The sequence below is a fragment of the Taudactylus pleione genome, unplaced genomic scaffold (assembly GCF_031769625.1).
Source record: "Taudactylus pleione unplaced genomic scaffold, aTauple2 ptg000851l, whole genome shotgun sequence".
Classification (NCBI taxonomy): Eukaryota; Metazoa; Chordata; class Amphibia; order Anura; family Myobatrachidae; genus Taudactylus; species Taudactylus pleione.
This window is the reverse complement of record NW_028285253.1, coordinates 235,307-255,311: the sequence shown is the minus strand read 5'-3', so window position 1 is coordinate 255,311 and position 20,005 is coordinate 235,307.

The following is a 20,005-nucleotide window of genomic DNA, read 5'->3' as shown; positions in this document are numbered from 1 at the left end:
CTGTGTTGCCGGGTTGACACATGCGATGGTACACTGGGTTGCGTACTTAGGACGCTGAGGTGCGACCTGTGCCGCCGGGTTGACACAAGCTGCTGGACGCTGGTTTGCGCACTCAGGACTGTGAGTGCACTCTGTGCCGCCTGGATGACACACGCGGCAGGGGGCTGGAATGCACACCATGCCGCCTAGATAACACAAGCGGCAGGTGGCAGATATTATGCGGACCATGCCGCCTCGATGGTACAAATGGCAGGCAAGGAATAAAGCTGACAGGATCACTGGAACTCAACTGGAAACAACAGAAGACTGACCACAACCGGAAACATGTGAAATGCTATCACCGGCATCGGAGCAGCATTCACACCAGGAGGAAATAGATGCAGGAGCCAATCAAGGCATGATGGACATGAGGTAGGAGGAGTTTCAGTGAAAGCTCACCCTGCAATCGCGGCCGATTGTGACAAGAAACTAAAGAGAAAAATTTATATTGCAGCATGACTGTTTCCCGACCGCTGAAATCCTTGCGCTAGTGTAAATAAATGATTTTGTTTTCCCACTCACAGCTGCTAATCCAATCAGCCAGTACTCGCTGGCTAGTTAGTTCTCGAAACCAAATAGACCCAAAAGAGTGAAGTTCGATAAAATTTACTACAATGTAATAACCACTTGACTTTGAAACAAAATATTTAGACAAGGATTCTCTTAGTAAAATATAACAAATTTAATATACATAATCAAAATTTTGCAATTTTGACACATATGAGATATAACAAATCTACCACATAATAAAACATACATGTATAAAATAGTGTCCCTTGGACTTAAATCGGTCATTGTATTAAGCTCCCTGAGAGGAAGCAAAACCGGTCGACAAAAGGATAATAGTGCCCATAAACTGCATCCAGGCAATCCAGATATACCTGCTCTGTCACATTGTGTGGACCTTATTTTTGGAGGACTTTATTTTTTACCAAGGTACAGCAGTGTGCATCCAGTATCAAGTGGCTATTACCGGCTGTAACCAGAGGCAAGTGATCCCCATGGGTAGGACCGGGGGTGATCAGTGCTGGGATACCGCACCAGCCGCTGTAAACAGAGACACTGTGGTTCCCCAGACTGAGGAGGAGAGCCATACAGCGGAGACGCACTGCCGCATCCTCCACAAGTTATACGGGGAGGCAGACACCAATATTGAGTGAAAGCATTTCCTCTGGATCCCATACGCTCAAGCTAAAGGAATCCCAATTTGTGATTTTCAACTTGCCGGTGAGCATTGCACACTATATGTACGCAACTAAACTATACAAGAGACTGTGACTAATTGCATTTCATTAGTGAGGATTTATACTCAAGTTACTGTACCTGGTTTCATATTTTACATCAAGGACCGATTTAAGTCCAAGGGACACTATTTTATACATGTATGTTTTATTATTTGGTAGATTTGTTATATCTCACGTCAAAATTGCTAAATTTTGATTATGTATATTTAATTTGTTATATTTTACTAAGAGAAGCCTTGCCTAAATATTTTGTTTCAAAGTCAAGTGGTTATTACATTGTAGTAAATTTTATTAAGCTTCACTCTGAAGCGCAATCCACAATCTTTTGGGTCTATTTGGTTTCAAGAAACCACATTATGAGGGATAGAAGCTGGCTGGTTAGTAAGATAGAAAATCACCTCCATGTAGAATGGACCAAGTGTACTAGCTGGTGCATTTACTCTTTTTGTTGTTGTAATCGGTTTTATTTTATCATTTTGCCAGTGTGAATGAGAGTTGTTATTGTTATTTGACATTTACAGTTGCAGTGGGAAAACCAGTGAATGCATTACACCCCAGAGTTAGAAACAGGTTGCTGCGGTTTATACACTATGTCAGTCGTAGTTAGGGACCTGTGTTGTTATTTAGGTACCTGACACTGGTAGAAGTTAGATAGTTGTGTGGTGGGTGTTTTTTTTTTTTTTTTCTGGCAGTGCTCTGCAGAGGACGACTCATCAAGGTGACAAGAGTAACAGCGGTGAGGTCACTCTGTGTACTGTATCTATCTTTCACCCTTTCATCACTGGACCTTTGGGTACAAGGTTACAGTTGTTCATCTGGCTAGTCAAAAATGGGATATTTTACTGGCGCTTTTAATCTTTCCAGACTCCTCATGCGATGCATGTCAGAGGGTCCTACATCATCCAGTGTAAGTACCCGCAAGTGACTGCACACATCAGCATTCGATGGAAGCTCCAGAAGTGGAAACAAAATATGCATTACACATACACACCCCTAGGCCAATCCCAACAGGTGTCCTATTTCTGGCGAGTTCTTTGGAAATATGGCACAAAAGATAGTTCTGGCACTAAAAAGCTTGAATTTAAAATGGAAATAGTTGTTCAAACAACATACTAGATATTGAGGCACCTTGAAGAAATCCTTTTCTCAAAAGTTGCTGTAGAGAATCTTTGACTGTACTAGCCCTGATAAGCTAGAAAAAAAAGAAACACTCCTATTCCACTTCCTGACACAAACCATTAAAGATGTCCACTTGTCATAGTACAGAGCTCATGGTATGTATGGTCTGAAGAACAAGTAATTTCAGGGGCCTATATCTGGTCTATTAAGGATGGATTTCGTTAAATTAAAAAAAGTGCAACATTTCTGCAGCATTCAAAACTGCCCCATCTCATTTAAAGGCCAGGAACTCCAGCTGTTCAATTATTTTATGAGCATCATTGTGCAAAGAAGAAAAGAGCTAAAATTGCTTACTGAGGTTCTAAGAAACCACAAGATTAACAATAAATGAGGATTTCTATTCAGTCTGTTTCCAGATCTGAAATCCAATCTGCACTCAGACATCCTGAAGATAAATATCTTCCAACAGAAACTAGGCTTGAAGCAGAAATAATCTCCAACCTCCCCCAGAGGCGATCTGGGCAATATCTACTTGCCCAGATTTCTACTTGCCTATACTTTTGACGTAGATGTCTCAGTTAGGGAGATTAACTGTACCCTCATAAATAAAATGTTTGCTGTCTCTACTAATTTTCATATGGAAATTAGCCTCTTAAACTGGCCACACATCTACAGATTATCTGTCCAACCATCCAACTAGTGATTGGTTGGAATGAAAATCTGGTAAGGTATGAAAGCAAATGACAATCAGCAATTTGCTCCCAAACGGCTGAAAATGGCCAATAATTGTTGTTTGAACAAATTGTTTAGATCAAACATTTAACAAACTTGTCTGATGACCATTTTCATCTGTTTTCTGACATTTAGGAGCAAATTGCTGATAATCAGTTATTCCCATACGTTACCAGATTTTCATTCCAACCAATCAACTAGTTGGCTGGTTGGACAGATAATCTTTAGATGTGTATGCAGCTTAAGTGATCATAATACAGGCCTACCCATATGGTTCACATTTGCCTAAATCAGTGGTTCTCAATCTCGGTCCTCAGGAATCTACATAGTTCACATTTTCCAGCAGGTGCACAGGTGCACAGGTGTATTCATTACTCACGGACACATTTTAAAATATACACAGGTGGAGCTACTGTAATTATTTCACTTGTAATTCTGTGAGGAGACCTGGAAAATATGTACTGTTTGGGGTCCTGAGGACTGAGTTTGAGGACCTGTGGCCTAAATTATACCTCTTTCACATCTGTATGCTGGGATTTTGTTCACGCGACCCGGCTGAGACCCCTTTCAGACTGGCGGCTCGGGTTGATAACGTCCCCGCCATCACATGGTGAGCTGGTGCTTGGAGATGATCTTATCTCCAAGCCCCGTCTCTTCCTATGCATCGACCTGGGTTACCCGTTCACACTGCACTGCAAGCCAGATTGAACACATTCAACCCTTTTTTCGTGACCAGGGTTGAAATGCCGGGTCTCTTGACCTGGCTTATTTCAACCAGGCCCTTTCACACTGCACAGTAACCCGGGTTATTGTTTGTAGTGTGAAAGGGGAATTAGTGTTTTTGCTTTGCACCAATACGTCCATACTGTTTGATGTTTTTTCCTTTCTCAACCCAATTACCTCATACTAAATTCACTATTAGAATGCTTGATTTTGTTAATTCCATTGGTTCTGTAGTAACATTTTGTGAAGGATTACAACTTTTTATTGTCAGCCTGTCATTCACAAACTCTGCCCCCCACCTCACCTGACAACACGAGGAGCTGCTGCTGAATGGAGCCTGCTTTATTCTTTAACGGCTTCTTGATTAAGAATTGATTAATGATTTGGGCGTGTGTGTGGAGTGCTGACAGGGTAAGTGAATGTATTAATGGGCACTGTGATGTTGAAATTGATAATTGAATGGGTTGAGTGCTAGGTGGGGAAAGGTTGACAGGTGCTAAGTGAGTGTGCTAATGGTGAATAAATGAATGGATGCTGCGTGAGTGGAGCTTTACGGGAGCGGATAGGGTGGATGAATGTGTTAATGGGTGCTGGGAGGGTGGATTGCCAATGAATTGGGAAGAGAGATCCAGAGGTTCCCAAGGCTCCCCAGATGGTTAAATCAATAACTGTTGCCCTAATTAGTCACCTGTGCTCAAGCATGGATATCCTTAAAACCTCTACTGTAATGGCAACATTTGGAAAACTCTGGGTTAATGAATACTGTGTGTGTGGGGGGGAATGGCTAATGGATTCTTGAAGGGTATGGCTGTTGGGAGGGGGATGCTAATGGGTGCTAAAGGGGTTAATAGGTGCTGACAGGATGGTTGACTGGGTTGCTGGGGGTAATGGTGGAAGTGAATGGATATATTGGGGGCAATTCAGTTTTTTGTTTGAGTTTAGCTCCTGTTTAGAAATCCGCATTAAGTAGGGCTTTGGGGCTGGTCCCACATAGTATACATTGGGTTAAGTGTTACCAATGAAAGGCGACAGCAGACTATCGCAGCAAAGTGCAATGTATAAATATGGATGGGAAGATCTAGCCAGCCTATTACAGTTTTACACAAACTTAACATGACTTAGCCAGTGGTAGTGAGCTCACTCAGGGGCCTATTCATCGAAGAAGATTTGCCTCCAATATATTATATGCCAAGCATTAGTGCCCCCCAATACATGATATGCCACACTACAGTGCCCATATTACATGATATACTTGCCGTCATTCTGGCTGCCCCCTCCGGGAGAGAACTGCCAGGTCAGCACAGCAAGGGGGGAAGGAGAGAGGGGGCGTGGTGCAACATAGGTTGGCGATGCGACATATAGTGCACCCCACCCTCGCAGCATTTTCCCATCTGGTTTGTATCTATGGTATACAATCGGGAAGCCGGCTGCCGGATTACCAACAGTCGGCTTCCCGACTGCTTAATCCTGGCGTGGAATAAATGACCGGCGTCTATATCTAGACGCCTGTAATTTCCCCGACGCCTGGCATCCCAATCGAAAGGGATGCCGGGCACCGCGAGCAGACAGCCGCGGGAGGGGAGGGTTAGGACACCCGGGGTGGACTTAGGGTTAGGCACCCCCCCGGGAAGGTTAGGGTTAGGCTAGGGGGAGGGAGGGTTAGGCACCCCCGGGGGGGACTTAGGTTTAGGCAGTGGGGAAGGGGGGTTAGGGTTAGGCACTTAGAGGGGAGATTAGGGTTAGGCACTTAGAGGGGAGATTAGGGTTAGGCACCCCTAAGGAGGGTTAGGGTTAGAGGGGTTAGGTTAGATTAGTTGATACCTTACCATGATCAAGATTTCCAGCACGGTCAGGCTCTGCTGTTTTGTCGGGCTGCCGCTGCCAGGATTCGAACTCTCGGCCATGCGGCAGCCGGGATATCATACAGATTCCGTATCTATTAATCCGCCTGTACCAATTCACTCCCCCAAAGGCATTTCTATGCCACTGTAGTCTTGATGCTTCTGTAGCATTATTAGGGGTGGGTTATTCACATCATTAGGCCCGATTCGCGTAATTTTAGCAGCAACCTCCATACAGACTACCAAATTCCCCTTATAATCTCCCCACCCTGGCGGCTTCACTAGAAAGTGCACACGATCCAGAGGTGGATGCTACAGTATTTCAAAGTGTTTTGCAGTTGGCCAATGTATAATGATTTGCCACACTGCGCATGTGCAGATCTGCCGCAAACACTACAGAATGACTGTCAGCTTTGCTGGAAATGGGGCATGTCGTTTCCATTTTCTGGGCGTGCCGAAGCCAGTGGCTGCATCCTCGGATGCAGCTTCACTGACTCAGCCAGCACGATTATACCAGACAGCCTGAGTTTACTCAGATATCCAATGATCACACAGAGGGGTCCAATGCTGTCTTCGGAGGTAGTAAGAAATCAGAGAAGCCAGCAGGAGGTATATTTTTACTTAAGACACCCAGGGGCACTGACGAGGGAAAGGGTACTACTTACCCAGCTGGAGGGGCTCAACAGGGGCCTGGGTCAGCAGCACATCATGCAGAGAGGAGACTGCTGCTCAGCATCTTCAGGGACCATCGTTACTCTTGACGGTCCTGAAAATGACTCCTGCGGCATTAGTATATATATATATTTTTTAAAAATTCTTTATTTAAAGCGCTCATAAAAATAAACAGACTGAGCATATAAACAGGCATGAGTGCAAATAGCCTCAACAATGAGACACATTTTCAAATATATAAAGAAAATACAATATAGATCTATATATGTAAACAAAATTAAAAGAAAATAGGACATGGGGGGAAGACGGGGGAGGGTGGAGGTGTAGGGAAGGGAAACAGGATTATTATAGAAATGAAAACATCTGATATTTAAAAAAAATATTAAAACAAAAACAAGGAGTACCTATCTAAGGTAGTAAAGCATATAAACACAAAAGAGTGGGGTGGGGAGTAAGACCCTCCCGCCGCACATGGGTTCAGTGGAGGAAATACAAGGGTTAAGAGTGGGAGGTGCCCTCACAGGAGAGCAAAGGAGCCCACACTTGGGCAAATAAATGGCCCCTATCATGGAGATAGTAAGTAATATTCTCCATTGCTGCAATATGCCAAATTTGTGATTTCAAGGCAGAAAGAGATGGCGGGAGAGGATTTTTCCATTGGTGGGCTATTAATTGTTTGGCAGCTACTAGGATATGGGACAACAGTTTCTGGGAGCACTTGGAAATGTCGGGAGGAGGGTAGCATAGTAGAAAAATCCATGGGTCCGGTGAAATCGGAGTTTCAAAGAGCTGATTTATAAGGGTATGGACCGAGGTCCAGAAAATATTGAGGACCGGGCAAGTCCACCAGATATGGGTAAGAGTACCCCGGAGGCTACAATTTCTCCAACAGAGGGGTGAGGTAGAAGGAAGCATTTGTGAGAGTTGCACTGGGGTATAGTACCAGCGGTAGTATAATTTATATGATGTTTCCTTAAACTGTGTAGAAATAGAGGATCTGGCAATAGCCTGTCTCAAGTCGTCCCCAAGCCTCCTCGTCCGGTGGCAGGCCAAGGTCCGTCTCCAAAGAGGATTTGTGTGGATTACAAATTGAAAAAACTACATCAATAAGGATTTTATAAATTTGGGAAATTAATCCTTTGGACACAGGATAGAACCTGCAGAGGCATTCAAAGGGGGTGAGGGTACGTAGGAGTGAATCTTGTGGCATAGATTGTAGAAAGTGCCGTATTTGACAATATTCAAAGGGGCGGAGAGGTTGGGTAGGAGTTTTCGACTGTAGTTCCGATAAGGAAAGCCAATGCCCATCTGCGCTAAACTTCACAGGAAATTTGAGGGACAGATGTGTCCACCATGTCATGCGGGTCGTTTGTAGGCCTGGTGGAAAACAGGGATTGTTCCATATTGGTGTGAGGGGAGACATAGGAGAGGTAATTGAGAATTTAACGGAGTATAGATTCCACAGATGTTGTAGGAATTGAAGAGTAGGTGGGAGACTGGAGGAGGGGGGGCGATATCTCTTTTGTAAGCCCTAGAGGGAGGATAGATCTGGGAAATTAATAAGGTTGGCTTCAATGTCAAGCCAGGATGTTGTTCCAGGGGGAGAATAGGAGGAAACTATTTGAGAAAAGTGGGTAGCCAAGTAATATAGTTTAAAATCTGGGAGACCTCTACCACCTTTAGAAATAGGTTTCTTAAGAATAACAGAAGATAACCTGGGGGTTTTACCATTCCAAATAAAGCGGGTAATGCTCTTCTGGATTTTATGGAGGAGAGAGTGGGGAACAGCTATAGGGAGTGTTTGGAATAGATAGAGCCATTTAGGAAGGATATTCATTTGAACAGAGATGATTCTGCCCAGCCACGAAATGATAAGTTTCTTCCAAGAGGTCAGGTCTGTGTGTAGTTTAGCGAAAAGTTGAGGGAGGTTTTCCTGATACAACAGGTTATAATGGGAAGTCAGGACGATCCCAAGGTATTTAAGTTTTTTATGTTGCCATTTAAAATTATAGAAGGGCTTTAGGGATTCAGCGTCCCGTTGGGGGACATGAAGGAGCATGGCCTCTGATTTAGAGTAATTGATTTTGTATCCCGAAAGTGTGCTATAATTATCCAGGAGTTCGTAAAGATTTGGCAAAGAGATCCGAGGTTGAGTAAGCGTAAGCAGAATGTCAACCGCAAAAAGGGCAATTTTAGAGGAAATGTTCCCGACCTGCACACCCGTGATACTAGGGTTAAGGCGGATAAGGGAGGCTAGAGGATCAATTATTAGAGTGAAGATTAAGGGGGAAAGGGGACATCCCTGTCTGGTGCCGTTGGAGATGGAAAATAAAGCGGATGGGACTCCATTAATGGAGACTCTAGCTGAAGGAGCAGAATAGAGAGCCAGGACGCCCGTCAGGAAGTTCCCAGACAACCCAAAGAACTGTAGGGCATGAGACATGAAACCCCAGGAGATCCTATCAAATGCTTTTTCAGCATCCAGAGAAAGAATAATGGCTGGGGATCTCCTGGAGTTAATAATATGAATCAGATCTACCGCCCTGCGGGTATTATCCCGTGCCCGACGGCCTGGTATGAAACCAACTTGGTCATAGTGGACTAAAGGGGAAGAACAAGATTGAGCCTGTTAGCCAAAATTTTCGCGTAAATTTTAACATCAAGGTTAAGCAGGGAGATAGGTCTATAGCTTGCGCAAACACTGGTGTCCTTGCCCTCTTTAGGTATGACAACAAGTCAGGTCTCCAGCATTTCTGCAGGGAAGGATCCCCCCCGCAGAACATTATTAATAAGGGAGCGCAGGTGGGGAACTAAGAGACTCCCAAACTTCTTATAGTATGCCGCAGTATAGCCGTCAGGCCCAGGTGACTTACCCGATTTCTGTTCTTTAATAGACGCTACTATTTCTTCCTCTGAGATCTCTCCGCTCAAGTCGTCCAGAGCCTCCCGGGATAATCGAGGGAGGTGGGCAGCAGCAAGAAAGTTTTGGATTGCTACATCAGTAGGTGGGGTAGAGGAGGGTGGGGAGGCAGACTGCAAGTTGTATAACTTGCTATAGTAGTTTTGAAATTCAGGTCTAATGGCGGCAGGGTCATGGATAAGGTGACTCAGAATTTTTGATCATAAGAATATTTTTGTGGGTGCGCATTGAACGAAGCCTAGAGGCCAGGATCTTGTCTGCCTTATCGCCTTTTTTGTAGAATGTCTGGCGCAGCCATTTGAGGCGTTTAGCAGTATGTTGGGAGAATAGGAGGGCAAGGGAACGTCGAACAGTGAGGAGCTCCAACAAGATAGAGGGGTCCTGAGATTGTTTGTGCTGGGCCTCCAATTGTTGGAGTTTAATAGAGAGAGTATTAGTGCGGGTCAGAAAATCTTTTTTGATTTTGGAGGCCATGCTAATCAGGTGCCCCCTCAGCACAGCCTTATGGGCCATCCAAACTGTCGAAGGGGAGGTATCTGGGAGGGCATTTAACTGAAAGTAATCCGTAAGGTTTTTATTAAGTCGTGTGACTATATCTTGGCTGTGGAGGAGAGTGTCATTCATACGCCATGTCAATGGACGTGAGCGGTCCGTGATACCCGAGAGGTCAGCTGAGATAGGTGCATGGTCAGACCAGATCAAGGGATAGACCTTGACATTCATGAGACGGAGGGCTAAGTCATGGCTGAGCAAAATCATGTCTATGCGGGAGTAAGAGCTATGTACTTGTGAAAAGAAGGTGTAATCTCGAGTTAAGGGTTCCCGAACCCGCCAGGAGTCATAGAGAAGCTGGGACTTCATGAGATCAAGGAGAGCTTTGGAATTGCGAAGGTCTGCTCCGCTAGAGTTAGTGGCCCCCGAGGTAGATCTATCCAATGTAGGATTAAGGACCGCATTAAAGTCCCCTGACAAAATAAGAGGGCCCTGCCATTTACGGGACAGAAGAGTATCTAATTTAGTTAAAAAAAGCATGTTGGTTTTGATTAGGAGCATATATGTTAACAATAGTGCACAAAGTGTTGTTGAGAGTGCCTATAAGTATAAGAAAACAACTCTCTTTATCCCGGTGGGAATCAATCAGATCAAAAGTGATGTGTCGGGCCATGAGGATGGCGACTCCCTGTTTTTTTTGTTTAGCGTCACAGGCGTGATAGGTAGTAGGATATGCCTTAGAGCGCAACTCTGGGTGGAGGTTTCGCAAAAAGTGGGTCTGCTGCAAGAACACCAGGTCACCCCTGTAAATGTTAAGGGTAGAAAAAAGCTTGGTACGCTTTTGGGGGCTGTTGAGGCCCTTCTCATTAAATGAGAGTAGTTTAAGACCCATGTGCGAAGGTTGAGAAGGTTAGCTAAAGAGAAAAAGAAAAAAAATTGGAAATGGATTGGTATGGAGAATAAGGATATTTTCAGAGATGGGAAAAGGTAATGAATGTCCTGTTGGAAAAGGAGGGAAGACCGGAATGAGGGAGGGGAGGAGGTGCAGCCTACTGGCACCAAGGGCCAGGGCCATAGCTGCTGACAGGGGGAAGGGATACTATGCGCTCAAAAGGCGCATAGGTCAGCAGGTGGGCGTAAAGCCCTGAGGGGGCGTGGCAAAGTGAAGCCGCAATTCTAAAAAGGTAACATGAGAGAGAGGGGGGGACCCTCCCTCAGCCCTTAAATTATAAAAATAAACATTTTAGCAGAATGTATGTGGAGCGTGAAGAGAGGAAAAATAAAAAAATGTATATATAAATGAATAAAAAATAAGGGTAAGAGGTCAGAGGTACTGGTATAGAGCATGACTAAACCGCAGTGTGAAGAGCAGGAAGGGCGAGATGGGGGAGTAGGATAACAAAAGAATATAAAAAACAGATGGAATAACATATAGAAAAATAACAAACATATGACATGAAATGAAACGGCTGTGCAAAACACTTTACCAATCACGTTATCAAACATTTGACATATATATAGGTATATTAAAGTTTCAGCTGTGCGGAACACGTCTCTTCAGAAATAATTGCAGAAAGAACTAAAGGAAAATTAGGGGCGCATAGCAGCACAGCATTAAAGAATCTACATAGGGAGGGGCAGGTTTCCGTAAGTTGGAGGGTCCCTTCTCAAAAACAGTAAAAACAGTAAACCTTTAGAAGAGTTCAAGTTTCGGTGGCTGGGGTAGATGTTCTGGAAGATCTAGGAACAGTTGACCATTCAGATGGAGGGGGGCGTGGAGACGTCATCTGGGGAGGCCTTCGTCCAGGTGGGACTGTGGGTGCAGCAAAATCTTCAGTTATGCCTAGTGTTGGGAGGAGAGACTGGGCCTCAGAGAGAGATCGAACCACGTGGAGTTGGTTCTGATGCCAGAGCAGAAGACGGAAGGGGTAGCCCCAACGGTATCTAACATTGTGGAGACGTAGTAGGGCGGTGAAGGGTTTAAGGTCTCTACGTTTAGTCAAGGTCATCGGAGAGATGTCTTGAAATATCTGGGAGGGCAGAGTCTCTAAAGGTTATCGAAGAGAGCTTATGGGCCTCTTTCATAATAGCCTCTTTGGCGGTGTAGTAATGCATGTAAAGAATCACGTCTCAAGGTTGGGATAGGGTTTGAGAGCGCGGTGGGCCCGGTCAAGGAGTAGTTGAGGGGAAAGCTGCATGAACAGGCCTTTAAGATAGAGTTCCAAGTGAGGGAGCTCGACGTCTTCAGGTATGCCCCTGATATGCATATTGTTGCGTCGGGCTCTGTTGTCTTGGTCCTCCAAACCCTCCTGGATCTGGGCTACCTCATGACGAAGTTGAGTGAGATCAGTATCATAGGATTGTTGTGAAGTGACTACATCCTCCACTCTGCGCTCCAGATGGTCTGTTCTGTTCCCAATGGCGGAGACATCTGCCTGCATAGCGTGGAGAGCCTGGACAGATTTTTTGACATCCTTAAGTTCCTTAAATAGGACAAGAAAGTCTCTGCGAGAGATAGGAGCGAGATCATCTTCTTCTGACTCAGAGTTGGAATGACCGGGGGCAGGGCGGATGGAGCTTTTGTGGAAATTGGTGGGGGCTTCTGTTTCGTAAAATAAGGTGATGTCACAGTCAGTCTTCTTCCCTCTCGGCATAATAAAATATTGATATATGTAAAAGAGTGAATCAGAAAAAAGAAAAATATAGGTAAAATAAATGAAATAAACCTCCACAGTTGTATATGGGGGGCTGGAGGGAGGGTTGAAAGATCAATTCCTACATGTTAGCCAGCAGAGCAGAGGCAGAGTGGACTGTATGTGCTCTTGTGGACACTGAGAGGAGCACCTACTGTAAACTGTAGTTGGGCAGCAGTGATCTCCAATGTGACAGGCAGGCAGAGTGCAGGACAGGTGCCTTTTATGTGCTTAGGAGGAGAGGGACGCATCGATCACAGCAGCAGCTGCCAGGTCCTGATCGGGGAGTGTCGGCAGGCAATGGCTCAGCGGAGGTGAAGGAGTCTGCAACGGAGGTCTGCAGGACAAGGAGACCTCGGCGGCACAGAGGGTGCGCGCGGCCCGCCGTCGTGACCCCCAGACCAACAGAGGTCGCGGTCTAGCAGAGGAATGGATGCCGGAGTCCGCGGCTGTAAAGCAGGGAGAGGAGCGGATAGATCCGGGTCCAGTCGGCATTTAGGAGGGGTGGGATGGGGCCGGGGTGCAGCCTGCACAACAAGCGATCCGCTGGTGCCCAAAGCGGAAGTCTCTGCCCCTATGTGTAGAGGAGCCCGGGGTGTAAGGCAGCACTCAAGGGAGGATCACAGATGGGTCAGAGGTGCAGACGGAGGCAGTCCCCAACTCGAGGCCGCGGCTTCAGTGGGGAAGAAGGCCCGCATGCAGGGACCCACCGGAGGTGAGTCTTATCTAGGCTTGATGATTCCCCACGGCTGGTAGATAAAGTAGGGGCACTATATAGTGTGGATGGGGAAGTCCCCTAAAAGTGCCCTTTAGTGGTAAGGCTGCAGGAGGTTAGAAAGAGCAAGTCTGCTCTCAGTGCCAGCCAAGCCACGCCCCCGGCATTAGTATATTTTATCACAACCGCTACATACAAAGACAGTCTGTATGCAAATCACCACATGAACAGTGGCTGCAGAGGCACTTCCTGTGTAACAAGGAGATGGCAATGATGCAGCTTCCACAATCCACATACAGCATACATCTACATCCACCTTTTTCAACATAAAGAACAATAAATGTGTGTATGGGTGTAAGACAGAGTGTCAGGTGTTGGATTCAGCGATAGTGTGCAACAAAGAAAAAAAAAAAGCCGAGATTATTGTAACATAGTCCCGAAATTTTGGATTAGGCCTAAAAATTCTCCCAGACCTGGTTTCAAAGAAAGGGGATAGTGGTGTGTCTGAATAGGCTTATTGTTGGGCAAGGGCACGTGACTGTCCTGCACCTCAATAGTCTTCTTCAGGGGACTCATTGTCCATGAAGACAGGTGTTCAACTTCTGACAACCTCAGTCAGTATCCGGTGAGGTGGAGGTTTTGGCTCACACACCCCTTGGAGTTGGTGCCTGTTGCGCTCATACAAATGTTACGTAATTCTACACAGTTGTGTAAGACCTCTAGAGCCAAGGAGAGGATCTTCCGCCAATAACAGCCACTCGCTGTTGCCTTAGCGATAGCTGTTCATACCGGTACTTAGGTTACCGCCTGGATTTAAGCCTCCAGCAGTAGAGGCTTACACAACTAACAAAAGACCGCAGGACTGCTGGCAGGAGACAAGATTATGCTAGGAAGTGGCAGTCCTACCACTGCAGCTGCTAGCTGGAGTGAAGCTACAGGCAGAATGTAACTTGAACAGGAACAAAGGTAAAAGTACACTGGCAGCAACAAGTGGTGATGGTCTCAGGTGCGGCTAGGGACTATGTTGCAATTGGGTTGCCAGGCATAAAGCGGCTAAACACCGGTTAGTCGCTAGCTATGGAGCCGAAGCAACTGGAACTGTGGTACAGCAGAGTCTCAGGCTATGGAACGGCTGGCTATGAATTCTGGTGCGGCTGAGCCGTGGAGTGGCTAGATTGTGGCCACAGGGTGAAAGGAGCAAGGGCTATGATGTGGCTAGGCCACAGCTATGGAACTGGATAGAGCACAATAGTGTGGCTAGGCCACTGGCTGATGTAGCAGACTAGGGTCCACTTAGACCGCAGACTTGAGCGACTGGTGTGTGTACGGTATGCGACCTATGCCATGGACTGAGGTACAACAGAGGGAGGGGGCTTGGACTGCACACCCTAATTTTAAACATAAGAGGTTCTGCCATGCTGAGACTTGTAGTACAATGCAAGGGACATAGAATGCAGGCGCACACTCTAGGTACAAAGAACAATGATAGTCAAAATAATTCTGATAAACTCTACAATTAAAATGGAGTATAAGTGAGGTTCTTAGTACATGTTTGGCCAAAAATGTTTGCCCATCCATCACATCAAGGTGAACCTCATAATATGGGTCCCTACCATCCCTAATACTAACACATTAAGTCAAATTTATCTAGGACTTACCTGTAATAATGCCCATTCTAATATGTAGACAGAAATGTAGGAATCTGGGCTGATAATTAAAAACACCTAAGGGCAGATGGGTAGAGTGCAAATACCAAATAGAAGGAATCTCAGCCTTCAAGTGTACAATCCATACACAAATATAGTGCAAAGGGGAGGGGGCTTGGACCCATCTTATGGGGCCCACTGGGGATTTCCCCTGTACCCCTGTGGGCCAGTCCAACTCGGTCTCCAAGTACACCACAAACAGAATTCACAGATGTCTTTCAATAGAAGGAGAACCAGTGGGTCTGTAAGCTCCCTGTTTAAAGTATAGGTATGTTACTAGCAGTGTGATTATCCCAATTTTCAAGTAGGAAATACATTTGTCAATATTTAAGCAAATTTAGATTGAAATAAATTCTATCAATTAGAGCTAGAAGCGCAGCACATAAAATATCCCAGAAGAACAGATAGCTAGGTGAGCAAGTAGTGCCAGCACAGCTGTAACCTTACTGCATATAATGCTTAATGAGCTAAGAGATATGAGAAAGCACTCATAATGAGTTACCAAATAAGTATAACTGGAGCCCACAGCCATAGTTATAAATTGTGTTTTCATTTATTCATATTAGAAAATAAAGTATAAATTTAATATTCACACCATCAAAATAATTCTGTATAGCGATCACTACAATGCAGATATATTAAAATGATATGAGCAGGGACATAAAAGGGCTTTTCTATAATAAAAAAAAATAACGTCATGCAGAGCCGGCAGCCCCGGTATTAGCGCAGCAGGTTGCTTGCGTGGAGCATCCAGACACACTCTGGTGGCACTGCAGTAGCGATTCTGGCTGCAGGGTGTCATTCCAGGCTCACAAGGCACTGCACTCTCTGCGGTGGGACCACTCGCACACCACTAGTTATGGCACTGACTAGGAGTATTAATTCTTACACTGACAACCATATACTGCATGTTTTCGCACTGCATATTCTCCAGAGCTGAGTGCACAGAAGTACAGATGATGTAGGTTCATATGCATTTCAGTCGCATGTACACTAATGACTGAAGAGGATTCCCGGGGGGTCGCTTTGGGTTAGGCACCACCTCGGGAATTTTAGGGTTAGGGGGAGCACATGAGAGGGATAAGGTAATTATCAGTGTGTAGGCAAAAGCAGACAATCAGAAACCCCCCTCCCCACCCACACTATGCTCACAATAGATATGGTAATAGCTTACAATTTTACTAGCGCTGCATGTGCATAAGGAGACCAATATGTGTATATATATATATAATATATATATATATAATATATATAAATATTATAAGGGCACATTCGTGCCCTTATATTAAGGCTGCATCTAAACGAAACGGATTTCTCCTTAGAGAATTCCGAAGGGGGGGGGGGGCAGGGTGTTCAAGGGACTACACCTCAAAAGCTATAGGAGATACAGATCTGAAATTTGGTAGGGGCGGGTAGAACGGTCGCTCAGTGTTGCATGCCAAATTTCAGAGCAAAAACATAAAAAAATTAGGATTTGGGAGTAATCTAAAGGCTCCAACTGTCAGTTTTTCTGACATTGTCAATTAGGAACCCTTTTGTGCAGTAGTCTATGGGGGATTTTTGGGAAGGCAAAACTCAAGTTAGGGGTGGAATTTAGACTTGGGGTTTGTTTTATTAGGTAGCTATTGTACCAGGGTACATGCTTTTGGGGTTCAGGTAAATTAGAAAGTTACAGTTTTCAAACTATTACCTTAAGAATGCGCCATTATAAAGATAGGACTTTTCAACTTGTTGCGCAGCCGCAGTAGGAGCTTCCAGCAGGTGTAATGATAGTGGCTTCACTTGGGTGCAGCAAGATGGCCATCGTTTGCGGGCGGTAGCAGGCAAAGCAGCAGCGGTGGGTACCTCAGTGGCGGCGGGGGCGCGGGTGTTGGTGGCGGAGGGGCCGGCGGCGGTGAGTGTTGGCGGCAGGCATGGACCAGAGAGGATTCAGACTCCGCCAGCCATTATGCCGAATACGGCAGCGGCGCTCATTTCAAAAATGGCGCCTCTGCGCTATAGATTTGAAATTCAAAGATGGCCGTCGCTAGCCAATCACAGCTTGCGGCGGCCATTTTTGAATTTTAAAATGGGCGCCGCTGCCGTACTCGGCAGAATGGCTGGCGGAGACTAGATCCTCTCGGATCCATGCCCATCTCCGACACCTGAACAAGTACCAGCAGGCGGGATATTAAGGGCCTGCTGGCACCTATAGTACCCCTGCAAAAGAAATATTCAAATAAAAACACACAGACACAGTCTTATAAATCTTATTTACTGGGACCTTACTTGCGCGGCGGCCAGTAAGCTCTTTTGCGTGGCCGCCGCACATCCAGGGCTTCTGCGGCGTCTTCACCTGGAGCACGGCGGCCAGTAAGCTCATTTGCGCAGCCGCCGCCCATCCAGGGCTTCCTGTCGTCTTCATTCTTCAGCTGGTCTCTCCAGCTCCCTGGTGTGGTGCATTTGAAAATATAAATATTGGCTTTTGCTGTGGAACTACAGTTCCCAGCAAGCCTCTCCTGCATGCTGGTACTTGGAGAACCACAAGTATCAGCATGCGGGGCATTACGGGCTTGCTGGTACCTTTAGTTTCACAGCAAAACCAATATTGAAAAAAAAACACACACACCGTAGAAAGGTATAATTTTATTAAAACATACATGCACACACACGTACTCACACATGCACACACTATCTCACATACTCACCTATGTATCCCTGAAGCCATTCTGTCCTCTTCTCCAGTAGACAATCCAATGGATTAGCTGTGAAAAAAAATTCCATACTCACCTCCTCCTATGTGTGGATCAGGTCCTCTTCACGCAATCCAGGGTCTTGGCTAAAAAAAAAAAAAAAAAAAAAAAAAAAAATGGAGATAACCGGAGCTGCCCAATTGACAGCTCCGCCCGGGATTTCAGTACAGAAATCCCAATGCGGAGCGCTCATTGGCTAAGAGAGACGAACCTTCCGCCTCTCAGCCAATGAGCGGTTCTCACCATTGAATTCAATGATGAGAACAGAGCGTGCCCTTTTCACAAATGGTGCATCAGCGCCATTTTTGAAATTCAAAGATGGCCGCCGCGAGCCAATCACGGCTCACAACGTCATCGCCCCACCCCCTCGGCTGGCTTAAATACAGCCAGCAGCGCATGCCTCGTCCGTTCAGTCGTCGGCCGGGGAGCTGGAGAGACCAGCTGAAAAATGAAGACGACGGGAAGCCCTAGATGTGCGGCGGCCTCGCAAAAGAGCTTACTGGCCACCGCGCTCCAGTTGAAGACGCCGTAGAAGTCCTGGATGGGCGACGGCCATGTAAAAGAGCTTAAAGGCAGTCACCCTCCAGGTGAAGGTGCGGCATAATAAAACACTTTTAAAAACTGTGTTTGTTTTATTTGAATATTTCTTTTGCAGGGGTGCTATAGGTGCCAGCAGGCCCTTAATACCCCGCCTGCTGGTACTTGTGATTCTCCAAGTACTAGCATGCGGGGGATGCCTGCTGGCACCTGTAGTACTATTGCAAAAGACAATATTTATAGTTTCTTTTGCACCACACTATGCATAATCAACCAGACACCCACTGCCCATGGGTGCTTGGGATAGCCCCGGGCTATCAGCCTGGGGTGCCCTGAGATGGGGGACCCCTTTATTGTGGGGGTCCCCAACTTCCCAGGGATCCCCAGCATGGGCTGACTAGCGGTCAGGGGTGATGCTGCGGCTGGGGGGCCCAGTGAAAGGGCTCCCCTGGCTGTGGCATCACACCCCTGCTAGACTGAGTCCAGTGCTGGTTTTGGGAAGTACAGGGGGAGCCCTATGCATTTCCCCCCCCTGTATTTCCAGAACCAGGACCGGCCCAGAGCCCTGTGCTGGTTGCACCAAATACGGGGGACCCCTATGTCATTTGTCCCCCGTATTTTGGCACCCAGGACAGGATCTCAAAAGCCTGGTTGTGCCTCTACATCATTTGTCCCCTGTATTTAGCACAACCAGTACTAGGGCTTGTTTTCTGTGGGGGGTGGCTACGTTTGTTTTTTTTTTTTTTACACATTCAATTTTTAACATAAATGCATAGATCACACTGCTGCATTCGTCCATCTGTGACTTATTGATTTGATTTTCTCAGGTGTATACTCACTACCAGTGAGCCCTCTGTCGCCCACTGATGCCCCTTTTGCACTGCACTGCTGCTGCTACCCCACACGCCTACAGCCATCTCGCACTCTGCACATCCCAAACCAACCTCCTGTGTGCTGTCCCCTCTTCCACCTGCGTTAGAGTACCATTTTGTTGCCCTTCTCCCCTGCAGGTAGCCCGGTTTGCTCATCCAAACCCTGATAGTTAATTTTAAAAAAGCTATGAAATTCCAGACAAAAAACCTTACGGTTTCATATGTCCCATGTGTGTATTCCAATGAGCACACAATTCTGTGAATTAGCAGCTCCACCATTTTGTGAGTGACAGCAATCTCATTCTGTGAGAGTGCTGAATCTGCCGTTAACCACGGGGTGTGATGGCATACCATATCTGTATTGCGCAAGGAACATGTCCATTAAGGCGTCAGCCTTAATGATCGTAATTTCATTGCTTTTTGAGTGGCAGAAAATCAATAGGTTTTGTGAATTTTCAGATCATGTCTAAGCAGCCTTAATGGGACATATGAAACCGTAAGGTTTTTTCTCTATGGAATATACAGTCAGGTGCATAAATATTGGGACATTGACAGAATTTTCATATTTTGGCCTCTATTCACCACAATGGCTTTGAAATGAAACAAACAACATGTGCTTTAACTGCAGACTTTCAGATTTAATTTGAGGGTAATTACATCCAAATCAGGTGAACGGTGTAGGAATTACAACGGTTTCTATATGTGCCTCCCACTTTTTAAGGGGCCAAGAGTAATGGGACCATCAACTCAAAAGCTATTTCATGGACAGGTGTGGGCTATTCCCTCGTTATTTCATTATCAATTAAGCAGGTAAAAGGTCTGGAGTTGATTCTAGGTGTGACATTTGCATTTGGAATCAAAATATGAAAATTCTGTCAATGTCCCAATATTTATGCACCTGATATATATATATATATATATATATGTCCAGGGCACTGCTATGTTCTTCTGCTGCTCCCCCAGACACC